The sequence below is a fragment of the Lacerta agilis genome, chromosome 10 (assembly GCF_009819535.1).
Source record: "Lacerta agilis isolate rLacAgi1 chromosome 10, rLacAgi1.pri, whole genome shotgun sequence".
Taxonomy (NCBI): Eukaryota; Metazoa; Chordata; class Lepidosauria; order Squamata; family Lacertidae; genus Lacerta; species Lacerta agilis.
Genome location: NC_046321.1, coordinates 34,874,322 through 34,892,043, shown reverse-complemented (window position 1 = coordinate 34,892,043; position 17,722 = coordinate 34,874,322). Strand labels below are relative to the sequence as shown.

Here is a 17,722-nt window from a genome sequence, read left to right as displayed (position 1 = left end):
TGTTTATACAGTTGTCGTTAAAAAAAAAACCCTCAAAGGAAGATGTGGGAAATGAACAGTAGTATCAGAAAATAGGGTGGGGGAGTCACCCAATCGCCTAGACAACTGAAACGGACTGGCTGGATGCAGAGGAGTGGCGGGAGGCACAAGCTGGGGAACGCCCATGGGAAGAAGTCTCAGAGCCAAGGGATTGGTGGTGGGACAACGACAAGTGGTCAGAGGAAGGAGGGAGAAGAATGGGAGACGAAGGTGTCGGAAGCTGAAGAGGTAACAGGGTTTAGTGAGCAGGAAGTGGCTATGGCAGAGAGCAGTCCAGAGCAGAGGCAGAAGCGGGGGAGGGGGAGAGGCAAAGTGGAGGCGGTGTGCTGAAGAAGCCTGGTCTCCCAGAACATGAAGAGAAATGAAGAAAGACTAGACGAGGCATCGGCAAACTCTGCCCTCCAGATGTTTTGGGACTACAACTCCCACCATCCCTAGTTAACAGGACCAGTGCTCAGGGATGGTGGGAGCTGTAGTCCCAAAACATCTGGAGGGCAGAGTTTGCCGATGCCTGGACTAGACAAAGGAGCCTGAAATTGCTTGGTAACCACCTGTGGGAGGAGGAGTCTGAGAGAGTGGTTGGAAAGTGGGGGCCTTCAGCCTGGCAACTCTCTCATTGGGGCCAGACCTCAATGGGGAAGAGCTGCTGTGATCACACTAGCCCTTCGCTGTTTTGGTTTCTTTGAAAAAACAGTTAACTTCACTGACACTGGGTGTTTTATTGTTGATCTACTCCTGACTCCGGCTCTTGACAACAACTAGGCAACTCTCCCTACCATCCTGGCTCTGTGTTTCAGCAGCTTGGTGCAGGCAGCTTGGTGCAGGAATATGTATAGGGAAAGATTTTTTTGCAAAATATGGTTGACAGTGTAAAGACATTACTAAAGATGAAGGACAATGAACGCAGGAAGGGTAGACTTGAGGAAGTCAAGCAACAATGTTAAGGAAAGAATCTCTTTAACAAATAATTTTTTTGTTTTGCATTTTTGCATTTTTGAATTTTGTATTTTTTATAGTTTTTGTTATAGTATTTATGGTGTGTTTGTATTTGTTGTATTGGTTCATTTTATGTTTTTTGGTGTTTTGAAAAGTTAACAATTTTTTTTATTTTTATTTTAGGAATATGTGTAGGGAAAATTGCCAGATTGCCTAAGCAATTAGGTGACCCTCCCTTCTGAACCTCCTCTGCAACTAACTTCTGGTCCTGCAAAACCACAGAAGTTAATTAATTGTAGGTTTGGAGGTTTTCGGGGGGGGGTAAATGCCCACTATCCCCCTAAAATGGCTCAAACACCTTTCCAAGGCTTAGGAGAAAAACAAGAATACATATATATGTGTAAAACCATATTTGTGCTTACAAACCATATTTGTAAGCAGTCTCCCTAAGCTGGATTCCATGCCTCTGTTTCCCATTCCTAAATTAATGTCTTAATTTAAATGTTTGAATGAAGTGTGATACATTTCTCTCCCCTCCCCCTGCTCTATTTGAGCCCTGACAACAGCAAATGACACGACTGTCGTTCAAAGAGTAGGGTTACACCAGTGCCTTGTTACCTCATTTTCATGACAAAGATTGTATCTGACATTTAATATCCAATATCTTTCAGGAAACAAAGTGAAGGGCTCCTCCACCTGACCTTTTCCATGCACTCTCTCTGTGATTGGTTCATGCATTTCACTCCTCCCTGCATATTAGGGTCTCATCAATCAATCAAATGGTGATTGCAATGTAATATCACAGAGCAGCATGATTTTGAAAGTGTGTCATCAAGGGTTTAGAAAACTAAAATCCTGCCATGCTTCAAGTAGTTGTTCGTTATTCGTTTAAAACATAACACAAATAGGTTGGATTTTCTTGCATGTCGGCCACATCACAAGATCTGAACGCAACTATATGGATTTTTGTGTTACACACTAAAATAATGCACAATATTCATGGTAAGCTAGCAACCTCTCCTAGCTGTAGCTTGCACAAAGGTGGCTCAGAAAGCCATAATGAGGCATTAAAACACACATACAAATGGATTGCAGAAAATGAGTAGTGACGTTTGAGGGCTATAAGTACAACTGGCAACTTCTGGGATAAATTCCTAGGAACGGTTATCCTTTTTTGTAACATTGTAGAATTAACAAACATTTGTCCAAATGAAACTGCAATAGTCTGAAATTAAAGATGGAACATTTCACTGGAATTCATAATGTTCAGCAGTATGACAGATTTACACAACCCCAATTCACACCCACCTCACAAATTATAACATTGGAAGATGAACTCTGGATGTGAAAAGGTCACAGAGGAGCTTGTGAAAGAGCTTGTGTATGTCTTTATGTGAGTGGACCAGAGTTACCTCTGAGTCTGCGATGATCTCTGGGTGTGTTTCTGGGAACAGCTAGATCTCTTGCAAGATTATCTGCAAATAATGCAATAAACCAGCTAGGTAAAAAAACAAAAACAAAGCCTCACCACATGTGAGTTACTCTCAGATCTGTCCCACTACACAATAGAACTGGACTTCCCTGCTGCCGCCACTGCTAACGGTGAGCCCCTCCCCAACACACAAAAGAGCTGTGGAAGAATATCTCCTTTCCCCTGAAAATTTGTGGAAAGTGTCTCTCCAATTTCTCTGCTCACAAAAACAGGGCGGTGCATTTTGACAGGCCACTTGTGCCCAGCTTTAACTAGATCAGATGAAGCACAGAAGAAAGAATTAGGATATTATTGAACAACACTAGTGGAGTGAGTTCTGAAAGCAACACCGGTGACTAAGGTTCCTGCCATCATCATCATCATCATCATCATTTCTAGTGGTGCCTTTCTACAGGGCATGACAGGCAGTCATTTAACAGGCAAAGCAGTATGGAAATAGGTAATGAGAAAAGTTACTTCCTGTTGTTTCATTGGGTCTGCCATGCAGCATTTTCATACACCTGCTGTTACAGTGGTCCCTGCAGTAGCACAGACTGAATGGCTGCAGGGAGACAATACAAACCTGGGGGTGGTGATGAGCCAAGCTTGGCAGCTGCAAGAGACATGAAGATGAGGGGATGGCAGGTGAATACTTGCGAAAGACTGCTGCCACCTGTGCCAGGGTACCTGCAGGGCATCCTTCCCCAACTTGGGACCCTCTAGATGTTTTGAACTCACCAGCCCCAGCCAGCACAAGCATGCTGCGACTGTCCCATTGCTGTGGTTTGTCATGACGGGCTCTGAATACACTTCAGGATAAGATAATCATAGTTTTGTTTCTGTTATGCTTAATAAGCTTTTTGAGAGAAAATGTTCCTGAAGCCCTCCCAGTTGTGAAAACTGCAATCAAGGCCATAAAATGCATGCAAAGGGCTAAGTATTTGGTTGACATGTGAATGCCACCCTTTGAAACTAATTTGGGAGTGTGATTGTTTGTCAGTTCCTCATGGGAATGTGTGTGTGTTGTGTGTGTGTGTGTGTTATCATCTGTGGAAGATCTTCAAAACAGGACCTTACCCGGAAATCTGTCTGTTGTTGTCAGCTGCTTAGAGCATCGTTTAATGCAATAATAATCGCTGTTGTGCAATATGATTCTCTGTAATCGTTGCTGAAATTTACATATTGCAGTTGTAATGATTTTGTCCATTTTGTTGTAAAATTCTTCTTATTAATATATTGATGGTATGAGCCATCCAGCACTTTTTTGTGGTTTGCTAAATGCGACACAAGCATTCCAGGTGGAGCCAGCCTCTGAGCAACCATGCAATTCACTCTCCACCCCCCAAACTTTGCTTATGTTTTGCCCCTTCTTATCTTGGCATCAGAGTGCCAGTGCAATGGTGCAACGATAGCTGTGTAAATCCACTATGCCAGCATATCTTTGTGTTCTGCTGACACAAGAGAAATGAGTGGCCCTCTTGTCCTTGTCCAGTGGCTGCAACCCAAAGACAGTATTGCACTGGCAAAAAGTTATTATGACAGTGAACGTTGCACTGTGGGTGAAGGCAGAGCACTGCAATTGTTAAAAAGGTCAACTCGCTGTCCTCTTTCCCCCACTCTAGGGCAACACTATTGATATAATAGATCAATGAACGTTAATAGAAATACAGCTAGCATCTCCTATGTTCCTTGATGTACTAGCATGACCCAAATAATTATTTGCCATTTTCTGGCAATACTGTTACTATGGTTTCCACTGAATGTAGCACAGGTCTGATGCTCTCTAAACAATGCATGCACCTTTCCAGGGCAGAAAGGATGTGCTAAAAAGTCATTTTATACTTGGTGAGAAAATAGGAACCACATATCCTTTTTACTGTGGTCTCTTAGGAGTTCGGGGAAAGGAATTATTCAGTGGCAAAAGGGACTAGATGAAATGAAAGCTAAAATCACCAAGAGATGGCTGGCTTCCCAGAATGATAGTAATTATTAAAGTGCCTTTGCACCATCTATTCCAAAGAGCTGAGTTGGCATCACATGTTTTAATAAATAGATCCACAAAAGGGAGGGAGAAGCATGCAATTAATTTGTCATTTCTCTATTATACAATGCATGAAAGAGCTGAAGTGCACAAATGCAAAATCAAATTCAGATGAAGAGCCTAGTGGGGGCAGTTACACTGGGGGGCTCCCCCCCAAAAAAATCCTCCTTTACAGCCTATAATATAGTGATCAAGCAAAATTCCAGGCTCCCATTTCATTCTCGTTTCTGCAAAGCACTTCTCTATTTCTGTCTAAAGGTATTGTTTCTTTTAAGAGAAGGACATTAACAATGCAACTCATCTGCACTGAACATCAGCATTAGGGAACCTGCTTCCAGATGTCGGACTCCAGCTCCCATCAGCTCCAGCCAGCATGCATTGGGTGGAAGTGATTTCATATATTGCTACTACTAAACTTCTATCACCCCTTTCCTCCAAGGAGCTCACGGTGGTTTACATGATGGTTCTCCCCTCTTTCCCATTCTACACTCACAATAAGCCTGTCAGTTTAGGCTGACAGATACCGTAGTGACTGGACCAAGGTCAACCAGTGAGCAGGGATTTAAACTCTGGCCTTCAAGGTCCTAGCCCAACCTCTAACCACCACACCACAATGGGTCTCTTATATAAACAAATAAATGTCTTTTATCACGCTGCTGCAAAGTGATGAGGCTTCTCCCGAGGACTAATGAATGCATGCCTCAATTACACCTTAAGTTTTTGCTCATAATTCCAGCATTTCTAGACTACACTTTCCTATAAAACATCACAAGGCGGGAAAACATTCAAAAGACTATAGTGTGATAATCAAGTCTACATGCAACACTGGTGAGGAGGGAGTATATTGGCAGTCATGCTGCTGCTGGCCTCATTGAGAAATTAGGATAGATTTGTCCCCCAGCCCCAGAAAAGGGAGCACAAACCTCAAAGAACAACAGCAGCAAAATGTAAAAAGCAAAATGATGGAGACACTATGGTATGATGGAAATGCTGCTGTTCACCCAGGCATGCCTTTGCATTCATTTCTCCCCGGTTATTAGTCAAGTATATGAATAAGCCTAAAACTGGCTGTAACCCGCCTGTAACAGCTCCCCTCTTCAGTAATGCAAATATGTGTCAGCAAGCCAGAGAATCCAGATGGCAGACTGAGCACCAGTGTAGCTGTGCATGCTATGTTGTTTCCAGTTCCATGCCACAGTGGTCCTGATGCGAGAGGAACACAGTAGCTGTGTGTCTTGGCTTGCTTTGTGAGCCATTTGGGTTGCCTGAACTTCACTGCAGTGACCTGCTCTTGGCTTGTGGTGGCGCACTGTGGTTTGGGTTGCACAGCTTGCTTGGATGGGGTGTGCATGTGTGTGTAGCTGGATCACTCTGCTTCTGAACAAGGGGGCTGAACTGCACAACCCCTGCTTCTGTCAAACTCTGTACTGCCCATCATGCAATGACTGGAGCGGCAGTGTGGCACTGGGGGATCTGTGGATGAACCATTCATGTGCTCTTTCCATGAGGTCTGTTTTTAAACAACAACAATAACAACAACCCAGATACATTTCAATAGGTTTCCTCATGCATATACTTGAACAAAATGATTGAAAAAAATTGAAAGGCAGAGGAGGAAATTCCCTGCCGTGATTATCCTTTGTCTATCTGTTACTGGCCCAAGCATGTTCTGCTTTAGAATGGGCAACATGTACCTACTAGTCCTGGAATGTCTTGCTTATGAAAAACAGGGAGCTTTAACTTTCTGATATTTGTGTAGAGTCAAAATCTATCCCTCCTGCCATCACTGAATAGATTAAGGTATGCATTCTTTAAAAGAAAAGAGGAAGGCGGGACTCCAGAACACCTTTAATTTTTAGTCTTCCTTCATTCCAAGAGATTGCTGTCTCCAGCTAATTTTCTGTCTAGCACCAAGAGTATCTAATTCAGGGGTACCAAAACCCCGTATTAAGTTCTGAAGTTTAGGAATGACATGCTGCACATACTTTACACAGCTAAAGAGTCACCCAGTGTCTTTGTCTGCTGTTGAGATATTCCTTCCTTGCAAAATATATAAATATATATAGTTATTATGAGAGTTACCATCTCACTCCCCGCCCTCTGACACCTAGCAGCTCCTCTGCTTGTAGCAACAGCATGACAGACCAACATTCAACAAGTACTGCTTGTCTTCTCATGAGATTTCTGCCTGTCACACTGCTGTTTGTTACAAGCACAGTATCAACAACAGGGGGAAATGGTGGTGACCATAGCAGTAGCAGCAGTGGAGCTGCAGAGAGAAAGAAAGAGGATGTGGGAGCAGAGATGTGGGGCTGAATCCTTGGCTGTGCAAAATGAACGTTGTGCTGCAATTATGCTAATGCAGCTGCTAAAACACCAGAGTCCAGTCAGAAGAGAATGGCGCAATTACACCTATTATCTGCATAAGATGCCTGTTATGCAACCCACAGAAGCCTCGGGTGGGCAATATTTTCTGCCTGGAGCCACGTTCCTTCAGGGATAATCTATTGTGGGGCTGTGGGGCAGCTTTTGGTGGGACCAAAGCTGGTAATGGACAGTACTAGAGCTTTGGCTTTGGGACACTTGGAAGGGTATGCATGCAAGATTTGGTTTTGATAGCCCATATTAGCAGCTTTCATATATAATAGATGTAATGTTTTTCTAGTCCTTCCAAATATTCTTTCAGTGCAATCCTATGCACGTTTACTCAGAAGTAAGCTCATTCTGTTCCCTGGGATTCTTAGTTAAGTGATTGCAACGTCAGCCACCTATTTACCCATCCCATGCTGCAAAAAAGACCATAAAGCACTCCCCAAATATTTGCAAGTCTCCAAAGAAAGGTTATTCCTTATTTGTGTAAAAACTTGTGTCTGCATATGGATTTGGTGCATATGATGTGTGGCATGATCAAGAGGACCTTCTCAACGGATCAGCAAGAACGTGATGGGACATGCTGGCTCTTTGAAGCCAGTGGACCAAAAACTCAGGCTTTAAAGAAGAAGAAGAAGCTTTAATTGTGCCTGAGAGGCTATTAGAAACCTTTCAAGTGCAGGCTTTCAAGTGCTAGGCAAAGCAAAGAGTCTGAAAAATTATTATGGGAAATGGGCATTGCTGCAAAAGTATCGCTTTGTCTTCTGCACAATATTGCCAGTGCTCCTCAAGAAATGATAAGCATAGATGTGGACACATGATATGTCCTCAGAGTCCGTAAGATGCAAAGGGCTTATTTGTTAACACAAACAGGAATGCAGATAAACAAGTTGACTTCCTCTAGTTTTGTTGTCAGCCAATGCCACAAGGAGACCAGAGCCCACATTGCTTCTACCTCCTACTCCACACAAAAGAGGAACACAGAACATTGAATTTGGGAGAAGTCACAGAGAAGCTCAAACATCCTCTCCAGATGGTGCATGCTTCCTGCAGTAAGACTACCCAGTGGTGTAGCTTGGGTTGCCATCGCCCGAGGCTGCACAGAGTTGGGGGTGGGTGGGAGGGAAATGGAGGGAGTATGCATGCACACATTCAACTGCCTATTAGTGTCTGTGTCACCCTGCTGGAGAGATTAAAAAAAGAACAGTTGTTCTTTTGTCTGTGGAGGTTAATTCCTGACTTGCATGGAAAAGCCATTTTCAACAGACCCCAGCGATGGAAGCACACAGCTGTACTGAGATAGCACCAGGTGTTGAAATCTTGTGCTCCTAACAATTTCGTGCCCAGGGCCACTGCCCCCGTACACCCCCACGCTACACCACTGAGTCTACCTCAAGTCTGAGAAATGGGGAAGTAGTGGGACCCCTTAAAATCTACCTGCCTCCTAAGCCTAAGTTCAGTCTTGGGTACAAGAGCTCCCACATATTGACCCAAACACAGCAACAGAGATTGGCCCATGATATCTGGTGGACCTGTTTCCTCGCTCCTTGCATTCATTGCCCTTTCCCACAGTTCAGTCTTTTGCACAAAGTGCAGTATTAGCATACTGTAATTGCTGTGAACCTCCCACACCTCTCAGATCTACTGCGAGGAAGAGGCAAAAGGGCAGGAAAGGAAAAACATGTGTGTGCACACATGAGCTCGCAGGCTCAAAGATAAACAAAATACTTTGGAAGAAGTACAAGAACTTAAGGAGCTACAATAACTGGGTCACTGATTCTGAGCCAGGAAAAACATACACAAGTGGAAATAAGAGCAGTAGAAGAATTTTCATATTACCTCATCCAAAGGTTTAACGTGTCCAGACAGCAAGATGTTCTGTCTTCTGGAAAGTTATTGTGGGAAAGGAAGAAGGCATCTCTGAGGCATTTCCACACAGCCTAATTGGAGCTATTTAGAGATACGATTCATGTGTCCGTACACATGTAACCAGAGATGTCTTCAAAACCTAATAAGAAGCAGAAGCAGCAAAAACATTAGGAAGACACATTATTAAATTGATCTATGATAGTTTAAAAACAAACAACACAGTGATTGGGGCTAAAACAAACAAACAAACAAACAAACCCACTGCATATTTAAATTATCTTTGGTGAAAGATGCTTAAACTTAGTTTATAACTATATGTGAATTCCCTGAAATGTAGGAAACCATTGCAATCCACAGGACTCTCTGTGATCATAGACCATTGGGTAAAACCTTTCCACATAAGGCAGAGTGAATTTTTAGCACCTTACCACTATACAGTTTGGAAAAAGTCACCATTATTTAGATAACATCATAATGTGTCCTACCAATGTGATATCTAGGATTTTGAACCTTCTTGGTATGGCAAACAAGATGTCCAAATGAGGGACAGATCTGCTATGAAACTAATAAGCTTCAGGGGCTCTAAACCAGAGGGGCCCCAAAAGCAACTTTAGTTCACACTGCTTTTAAAAAATGCATCTAGTATTGATTAATTTTTATTGTATAAATTTCAACAATCTCAAAGTTTGAGAGTCAGTAGCACCAGGAGTGACACCTCTCAGGTGGGTACCAGAGAACAAGGGAGGAGTTCATGGTAACTTCTGGCACACCTTTTTCTAGAAAAATAGCACTGGGTTGTAATGTTGTAAAAGGGTGGTGATCTGTCGTGGCACAGCCCCATTGAAGAAGATAATAGTGGTTACCTAGACCTCATTCTGCTTATGAAAGGGCCCCCATAGCGGTTCAAGCTTCAGGGCCCCAGAAATGTAGGTCCACAGCTGGTCCAAATGTAAGATTTGAAATGAGTGAATAAAATTGTGCCTGGAAAAGTCTTTTGCTTTGGATCATTTTTGCCCAATAAATACATACCTTACAGTTGCCTTTGCTTTTCGCTAATACAGGAAAAAATAAATTGTGTGGTTTTAATGATAGTGTATTATAAAGTTTCCATTTTACTCAAAGGAGTGTGGGGAAAATATGGAGTAAAGGTCCTTTGTGGCTAGTGAAGGAAGAGCAGAGGAAAGCTGGCCACTGCAGGCAACATCAGTTTACAGGCCCACAGTGGCCCTGCTCCGACTCCTGCTACAGAGTCTGGCTTATTGCAATGTTTGAACCTGGGTTTGTGGGTCTGGAGAGAAACAAACCATGAGCTCTGGTTCAGCTGTCACAGCAAGCCAGACTCTAGCATGTTTCCCAATAATGCAGCATAGGAGGAGGGAGGAGAAAGAAAGAAAGAAGAAAGAAGAAAGAAAAAGAAAGAAAGAAAGAAAGAAAAAGAGAAGAAAGAAAGAAAGAAAGAAAGAAAGAAAGAAAAGAAAGAAAGAAAAAGAAAAAAGAAAAAAGAGACAAGAAAAGAAAGAGAAAGAAAGAAAGAACTTTTCAGCAAGTTGTCAAGTTCCTTGCCCCACCACCTATCTGAATATGGAAACGGGGACATTTGGACAAAGAATGGCTGTGCAGCATACCACACTGTTCACAAGCATGTCTGGATCAGGCCCCTTGTGTGTAAAAAACAGGATAAACTTCACATGTAAATTTCACACTGGAAGAGGGGAATCAAAATTCAGGCTTTTGCTTTAAGGAGAATAGGAGGGGCACAGATCAGATGAGAAACCACATTTAAATAAAAATTAAAAAATCTACCACAGTAAATATGACCTTCTGCCCCTGACTCACTGGCTGGTCAACCATCAAGATTCTGCCTTATGCCAAAGCATGTACTGAACCACAGTAGTGTATGTTTCTTTTTTTAAATTTGTGCATTCCCAGAAAATAAAGTGTGTGTTATGTTTTGCTACAACAGCAATGTTCTGGACTGTCCCAATAATATTTAAAAGTAACAGAGCTTTCATTTTATTTCACCAAGCTAGCCACTGGGGAGTCCAGGAATAGCCAATGTTTATAAAAGAGTCTATCTCATACAGTTGAACTATATTTATTTCTTTTAGCTAGAGGATGCAATCCTGAAGTCTCTTTTTCTGAATTAGCTGCATTATTTGGTACCGAGGAGACCCTGTAGTCTAAGATTGTTGCAGTGGGCCGTGAGGTCAGAGCCAAGTGGTCTGTTCGGGTAGTGGTTAGCATGTAGGACTGGGGGGCCCAGTTTCAAACCTTCATTCGGCCAAGGAGATTGCTGGGTGACTGTGAGCCAGTCACTCTTTTCAGCCTAATCTATTTCACAGGGTCACTGTAAGGATGGAAGAGAAGGAAAGTTTGCATAAAAATGTAATAATAATAATCAGCCAAACTCGTTTTTAAAAATTCCAATTTACAGGTTTCAGTAGGAGAGAGTCCCATACTATGTTGTTACTTTCAGGTGTGGCAGCGACAATAAACTGAGAAAGATGCTATCATGTTCTGTGTGGTAGTAGTAGCTCAGAATGTACCAAGGAAAATATTCAATTGTGCATTCAAACTGTGCTACAAAACACAGCCCAGTATTCTGTAGAATGGGCACTCAAAAGGCATTCAGCAAAAATGTTTCATTATTTTTCAGAATAATGCATGCTCAAAACGATTCTGCACAAAATATTCCAACATACGTAGTAAACCTACTATAGAATGTGAACTGCGTCATGAATGGTGAGGAAATTTTTCAGATTATAACCTAGAGATGCTTGTCTGATTAGGTCAGATTGCTAATACAGTATGTTCTTATTTTGTATTTTATGTTGTGAATTGCCCTGTTTTCTTTGGATGAAGGGTGGTATAAATATTCGGAACAGTCAGAAGCCCCAATATAACTTCGTTTATTCAACAGCTCACTTCCAATATTAAAACAAGAACACACTCTGAAAGCACACAAGAAGAACTGGCAGTGGCAGTTGACAGTTGACAGAGCTTGCCATTAGAACTCATCCACTACGCTCTGCAATTGTTAGATAACGTGTGTTACCCAATACATACCACTCCTCCCCCAAACTTCTTAACAAAAGGAACAAAACCTAGTCATCAAAGTGTGCTGGCCTTTCCGCTCCCGCTGGGACCGTCGTGGGTTCCTGTGCCCGAATGGGGTGTGACCCAGGAGGTTCCTCCGGGACCTGCGGTCTAAGTGGGGAGGCGGCCAGCTTGAAGGGGTAATGGCCAATGGCACCATTGAGGACTCCGCCTGAAGTCAACCTTGCTGGGGGTAACTGGTCACCGGCAACCCATCTGGTTCCCACCTGGCCTGGGCACAGATTCTCCCAAAGTACCCATTTCTCTGTACTCTTGGTTCCGCTTGAAGTTCCCTGTTCGGAGGTGTCCTGGTTCTGATCTGGTCAAGGTGTCTCTTCCAAACCAGACCCCCCTCCAGCCCTACCTCGTAGGAGACCGGACCTGTACAGCGGGCAATGGTACCTGGGACCCAACCCTGTCCGGGCCCATAGTTCCGGACATACACAGTGTCCCCAGGGAAGAACCCTCGAGGAGCCCCCCGCACCACAGTCGATGGCCGTTGCTCAAGAGCCCGGTCGGGGTGCATACGATCAAGGAGGGTAGTGAGCCCTTCCCATAAGCAACTCCGCTGGGCTCGGCCAGTCACTGCGCTTGGAGTGGTGTGTTGGGCCAATAAGAACTCCGCTAACCGGAGAGTCCAGTCACCATGCACTATGCGCCTCAGTGCGTCTTTGGTAGTACGGACCATGCGTTCAGCTTGGCCATTAGTGGCTGGGTGAAAAGGAGCGGAACGAATGTGGCGGATTCCATTCTTTGTTACAAATTCTTGAATTCCGCCGAAGTAAAAGCAGTCCCATTATCACTCACCAGTGTGTCTGGCAAGCCATGTGTTGCAAATAGCTTCCTAAGCGCGTTTATAGTTGCTCTCGTGGACACGGTTGAGGTAGGCACCACCTCTAGCCACTTGGACTGAGAGTCGACCACTATTAGGAAGAGTTGGCCCTGAAAAGGCCCCGCGAAGTCCACGTGCACCCGGGACCATGGGGACTGTGTGGACTCCCAGGACTGTACTGGAGCCTTGGGTGGATCCGGCCGGGAGACCTGGCAGGGCTCGCAACGTTTCACCCAACCCTCTATCTCCGCATCTATGCCTGGCCACCACACATAGCTACGGGCTAATGCCTTCATCCGGACAATTCCCGGGTGAGACACATGCAGCCCTTCTAAGACTTTTTTTCTTAACGGGGTGGGGACTATAACACGGCTACCCCATAACACGCATCCTCGGTGAGTAGACAGCTCGTCTTTGGGGCTGTGTAACATGAAAATTCTGGACCCGGCTTCCCGGGCCACCCCTCCCCACCCAGTCCGAGACACGGGCCAATAGTCTGTCCTTCGCGGTTGCGGCAGCAATGTCCTTCACATGCAGGGGCTGGTCAGGTAAGTCTTCCAGGCGCAGGATCTGGGGGCAGGAGCAGGGTCAGGGCCGCTCTCCGGCAGTGGCAAGCGGTGAGCGCGTCTGCGTGACCCATGGCTTTCCCAGGTCGGTGCTGTAGTGAGTATTGGTACCCGGCCAGGAAAATGGACCAGCGCAATACTCATGGCGAAAGCATCTGGGGTGTCTGGCGGTCGGGCGCAAAGAGTCCCAGGAGTGGCTTGTGGTCTGTAATGATTGTGAAAGGCCGACCATAAAGGAAGTCATGAAACTTTTGACTCCTTTAACTATTGCCAAACCCTCCTTGTCGATCTGGGAGTAGTTGCGCTCTGCCGACGTGAGAGTTTGGGAGAAGTAAGCCACTGGAACTTCCCTCCCATCTGGGAGCTGGTGGCCCAGTACTGCGCCCACTCCATAAGGGGAAGCATCACAAGCCAACACCACCGGAAGCTTTTCGTCGAAGTGTGCCAACACTGAGTGGACACAAGCAAGTCTTTGACCCCTCGAAAGCCTTGGCCTGTCGAGGGCCCCAGATCCATGGTGCTTTTTTGTCCAGGAGCCTGTGCAAAGGCTCAGCTACGGCTGCCTTGTGTGGCAGGAATGCATGATAAAAATTAAGAAGTCCCAAGAAGGCTTGTAACTCTGCCTTGTTCTTTGGGTCTGGGGCATCGCAAATGGCGTGCACTTTGTCCTCTGCTGGATGCAGGCCATCCGGTCAACCCGGAACCCCAGGAAATCCACACTGCTAACTCCCAACAGGCACTTTTTCTGCTTTACTTTAAGTCCTGCTGCCTGGAAGCGTTGGAGCACTGTCCGTAATCTGGCGGTAAAGTCCTCTTTTGATGATGCGGCAATCAGCACATCATCGAAAAACGGTGTGACTCCGGGAATGCCTTTAAGGAGACGATCCATTAGGCTCTGAAATAACCCTGGGGCCACGCAAACTCCAAACTGTAGGCGTTTGACCCTGAAAGCACCCCTGTGAGTCACGATTGTCTGGGCGTCTGCGGTAGCCTCATCAACGGGCAGCTGCTGATAAGCTTGCGCTAAATCTAACTTCCCGAAAATCTTGGCCTCAGCCAGGGTCGCTAACAAGTGGTTCACTACTGGAACCGGGTATGCGTGGTCCTGTAAGGCCCGGTTCAGGGTGCATTTGTAATCACCACAAATACGGACTGAGCCATCTGGCTTAACCGGTGTGACAATTGGGGTTTCCCAGGTTCCCGAATCTACCGGCTCTAAGACCCCTTGTGCGACTAAGCGATCAAGCTCCTCATCGATCCTGGGTTTCAGCGCAAATGGGACTCTACGGGCCTTGACCCGGATGGGTTGCACTGTGGGGTTCAGCCGTAGGGAAATCGGGGGTCCGTTGTACAGGCCCAGGGTTCCATCAAAGACTGATGGAAACTCCTGGCAGATTGATTCGAATTCTGCCCCTGGGGAAATCTGATTAAGCCCTGAAATGCTTAAGCCTAATGGCCCGAACCATGCTAGGCCTAGAAGGCTAGTGAATGGGCCTTTAGTTATGATGAGGTTCAAATTCTTGGTGTACTTCTTAAACTGGACCTTGAAGGTGCCCATACCCTTTAGCTGTATTCTTTTCCTCTGGAAGTCCCACAGAACTATGGGGGCCGGGCGGAGAGGGGACCGCCGTCAGGACAAAGCTCTTTCAGAGTCTTAGCAGATATTATGGAGTAGGATGAGCCGGTATCCAACTCCATAGTACACGGGGATCCCTCTATCTTGAGTCGCACCCTAAGCTTATTGGGCCCCGGGGACGGAAGTTGCAGTACCCTGGCTGAAGAGGTGGACTGTAACTCCTCCTCTATGTAGGCCTCATGGACACGTTGCTTGGGTCGTGCTCCGAAGGTCTTGGAGCGGCAGACTCGACCAATGTGCCCAGTTTTCCCACAGCGGCGACATGTGGCATTCCGAAACCTGCATGTCCACCGCTCGTGGTTTTCTCCGCAGCTGGCGCAGGTCCCTTGAGGTGCGTCAGATGATCGCTGGTTCGACAATGTGCTCGTAGCTTGAGAGCTGTGGTGTCGGTCGGATCTGTCCGAAGCTCGGTGGACATCCCCATTGTGGGAATCTACTGAAGGTGACAGGTCTCGCTGTATGCGGTGAGTTCTCACTTCGGCATGTAGGCTGTAGGCCGCCTCATGGGCGTTATCCTTCTCAAAGGCTGTGGCCATAATTGCTTCCATCATTGTGATGTCATCTTTTGCCAGCAGCTTGCGGCGGAGACGGCTGTCTCGCACGCCAGTGATGAATCTTTCGAGAAGTCGTTCCTCGATGTCCGTGAATTGGCAATACATCGCAATTGCCCGGAGCGCGGTGATGTATTCACTCGCTGACTCTTGCGCTTGTTGCACTCTGTGCGCCAAGTCGTAGCGGCAGTGGTTCTTAGTTGGCTGAGGCGCGAGGTGTCTTGTCATAGCCTGTGTCAGCTCATCGAAAGTGCAGGCCTCTATGTCCCTGGGTGCCATCAGACCTTCCAGTAGAGTGATGGCGGAACTTCCCAGCACAGTGAGAAGTACATCTACTTTATCAATTTCCCTAGTAAACCCTTGAAGCCGAACATAGCTCTTTATTCGGCGGAGCCATTGTGGCCATTGCTCGGGGTGGCTCAAGTCGAAGTCTGGTGGTGGCCTAGTCTGCCCAGTGGCCATTTTCGTACCTTGAACGTGTTTTGGTGCTGGTTGATTGCGAAGGCGCTGCTGGCCCTTCCTCACTACCGGAGTTCTCCGCAGAGTCCAGCGTGACTTGATGTCGCACTCACTATGAGTGGCAGGGCGGTGATGCAGTGCCAACTCAGGCCTCAAATCCAGGCCTCCAACTCAAGCTCACTGTGAGTGGCAGGCCTCAAAACCGGGAGGGCCAGCATCCCATCCTCGTCGCCAGTATTAAATATTCAGGAACAGTCAGAAGCCCAATATAACTTCGTTTATTCAACAGCTCACTTCCATATTAAAACAAGAACACACTCTGAAAGCCCAACAAGAAGAACTGGCAGTTGGCAGTTGACAGTTGACAGAGCTTGCCATTAGAACTTTCATCCACCTACGCTCTGCAATTGGTTAGAATCATAACGTGTTAAACCCAATACATAACAGGTGGTATACAAATTTAATAAATAATAATCACAGAGAGAGTGACAGAGAGAAAGAGAGAAAGACTACCTTCTTGTTCCCTTTGGCTTCCTTTTTGGGGAATCCAAAGCTCCCTTCCTACCACCAGCACACAGCCCGCATGTCGAACTTTCTCACTGGATCCTGCTTTCCTCGACTTTGTGCCCTGGTTCACACATTCAGACCTAGCAGGGATTGAATGGAAGTGCCAGTTGCATAACTCAGCACCTTCATGTAGTGCATGTCTTAAATTTGTATGCATAGATGGACATTTTGAAGAGATGGCCACAATGTAAATAGAAATAGAATATGTTTCACCATAGTGGGGTAAGGAGGAATGTTATCAGGTGACCTGTGTGACTGTTCAGATGGCTCTCCAAACGCTAGCTGTTGATGGGAGAGTCTGAGGCTCCCCCTGTTCTTAGGCTTCTCTAATTGGGATTGGGGAGCTCTTCAAATAGAGGACCATTCTCTGTAGATAAATGGTCACCTTATTCCAGAACCACACGTTTCCATGGTAAATCACCTGTCCTATCAAATTTCAGCTGATTCCATTTGCACTCAGAATGTCTTATTAACAACTGCTGCCTTCAACATATTCTCCCAGTGTTTTCAAACACAGATTTGTATGCAAAGTTATTCATTTTGCATATGAATATATGAAGTTCCACTATATTGTCAGAAGCATCTTTGTTGTTGTTCAGTCGTTCAGTCGTGTCCGACTCTTCGTGACCCCATGGACCAGAGCACGCCAGGCACGCCTATCCTTCACTGCCTCTCGCAGTTTGGCCAAACTCATGTTAGTAGCTTCAAGAACACTGTCCAACCATCTCATCCTCTGTCGTCCCCTTCTCCTTGTGCCCTCCATCTTTCCCAACATCAGGGTCTTTTCCAGGGAGTCTTCTCTTCTCATGAGGTGGCCAAAGTACTGGAGCCTCAACTTCAGGATCTGTCCTTCTAGTGAGCACTCAGGGCTGATTTCTTTGAGAATGGATAGGTTTGATCTTCTTGCAGTCCATGGGACTCTCAAGAGTCTCCTCCAGCACCATAATTCAAAAGCATCAATTCTTCGGCGATCAGCCTTCTTGATGGTCCAGCTCTCACCCGTACATTACTACTGGAAAACCATAGCTTTAACTATACGACCTTTGTCGGCAAGGTGATGTCTTTGCTTTTTAAGATGCTGTCTAGGTTTGTCATTGCTTTTCTCCCAAGAAGCAGGCGTCTTCTAATTTCGTGACTGCTGTCACCATCTGCAGTGATCGTGGAACCCAAAAAAGTGAAATCTCTCACTGCCTCCATTTCTTCCCCTTCTATTTGCCAGGAGGTGATGGGACCAGTGGCCATGATCTTAGTTTTTTTGATGTTGAGCTTCAGACCATATTTTGCGCTCT

General features: G+C 45.7%; 1 long non-coding RNA gene across 2 annotated transcripts in view; it reads right to left on the bottom strand.

Moving 5' to 3' along the window:
* The window catches only part of LOC117054301, a 47,571-nt gene extending 38,711 nt beyond the window's left edge, over positions 1-8,860 (bottom strand). For both annotated transcript variants that reach the window (XR_004427474.1, XR_004427473.1), the window contains exon 1: positions 8,697-8,860. This is a non-coding gene — a long non-coding RNA (uncharacterized LOC117054301). The remainder of the gene's footprint in view (positions 1-8,696) is intronic.
* Between the last annotated feature and the right edge of the window lie 8,862 nt (positions 8,861-17,722).